The following is a 1,841-nucleotide window of genomic DNA, read 5'->3' on the forward strand; positions in this document are numbered from 1 at the left end:
AAAAAAAAAAAAAAAAAAAAAAAAAAAATCATATTTTTTTGGCCATCTCTTAAGGGGAACTCTGTCTCTGTTGTGCTGGAGTCAAAGAACCAAAGCATTGCTCATTACAATTAGCTGGTAAAGGCCCACAAAAAAAAAAAGATTACAATGTTTAAAATTGAATATACTAATTATCCTGATTTGAGCATCATATATTACACACAGTTATTAATATTCAATGCTGTACCCCACAGATATGTACAATCAATTATGTTTCAATTTTAAAAAATAATAAAATAAACAAATAAATAAAATAAAGGTAAGAAATCTGGGAAAGAAATTTTCCCTGTCCTTCGAGTCCAGAAAAGTGGGAAACCTTAATGCTGAGGCTGAAAACCTAAACTTTAGCAAAGACCACTCTGATCTCTCCTTCTTTCCTTCACTAAGTAGACTGGCTACCTAATAAATTCTCCTTTGTATTTTAGAAAAAGAGCATCAAAGAACTGAGTTCACTGAACAAGGAGGAGTGTCTGCCCTTCACCTTCCTCCAGGAAAACATTGGCTCCTACTTCACACCACAGTCGGCTGCAAGTCACAGATGACTCATCTGCACCTCCAGCGTACCCGGCAGCCTGTGGGAGTGACAAAAGAGCTAGGCAAAGGAACAAAACACTCATTTTCAATTTGAAATGTGAGTGTGACTCTCAGTGAGGTAAGAGACTAAATGCACAAATGGGCAACGGCCAGACATGTGTGGCGATAGACTCGGACCTACAGCCCCCACGGCAATTGGCCCAGACAGTCAGGACATGGCCAATGATGCCAACTGCTTTGTCTTTTGCCCCCACTGGGCCAACCCCAGTAAGGGCCAGCTAGGCTCCTCGTACCAATCATCTCCTGCTTCCCCAGGCTGGCAACTTCGACCAAAGCACCCCTGAAGCCTTCCCTTTTTCGCCATCAAGCTTTCCCACTCCTCTGCCTGCCTTTGAGACTCTGCCAAACAGCTGAGGTAGAGACCAACTCCCCCGCTAGAGCAAGCTCTGAATAAAGAGCCACTATCCTTTCTCGTTTGGGTGGTCTTCATTTATTTCCATAGAGAACAGCATGTAAGGAAATATCTTCTCCCTATAACATGTTGCCTTCAACCAGCAAACCCATGGATTTTGTTTCCAGTGTCATCTGTCCCTTTAAAGTGCATGCAGTTTGGGCTGTAGAAAGCAGGGTTCATTACAAAGTTCTAGGCTGAGATACATTTCTGGGGAGCAATGATCTCAGTGCCTATGGGTTTGCTGCTTTCCTAAACACGTCCGACCGCACCTGTGTGCTCATGTATCTCAAGATGTAGCAAGGCAATAATGGTTATCTCTTCCGGGAGGCCAGCGGGGTAAATGCTAGGCTCTAAAATTAGGGATGCTTGCATGTGGAAGCTGGATGCATTCTAGGGAAGCTGATCCGGCTGCATGTGCAGACAGAAGAGGCTCAGTGGGGTCTGGTGTTCAAGAGGTGTGGCAAGGAACTGTCTGAGTGAGATCATGGAGGGGAATGTGGGGTGACAGGTGTTAACAGGCTAGAAGAGCAGGTGGTAGGCAGAGCTGGCTTCTGGGAGGCCTGAAAGCAGGCAACAGGACACTTGTCACTCATCTGAGTTTAGGTCAAAAGCAGGACAAGGCCCAGATCCTAGAGCAGGATCCTGTGCCAGGCAGGCAATCAGAACAGAGACTCAGGACTCAGGAACACGGTGGGGGAGGGGCAGGTTGGAAGCATTTGTGTGTTTGGATTCTAGGGCTGCATGCAACAGACCTAACGCTTAAAGTCTAGGGTGATCCTTCGCCCACTCAGAAATTGTCATCCTCTACGGGAAA

This window comes from Galeopterus variegatus, unplaced genomic scaffold, assembly GCF_000696425.1.
Source record: "Galeopterus variegatus unplaced genomic scaffold, G_variegatus-3.0.2 Scaffold1858, whole genome shotgun sequence".
Taxonomy (NCBI): domain Eukaryota; kingdom Metazoa; phylum Chordata; class Mammalia; order Dermoptera; family Cynocephalidae; genus Galeopterus; species Galeopterus variegatus.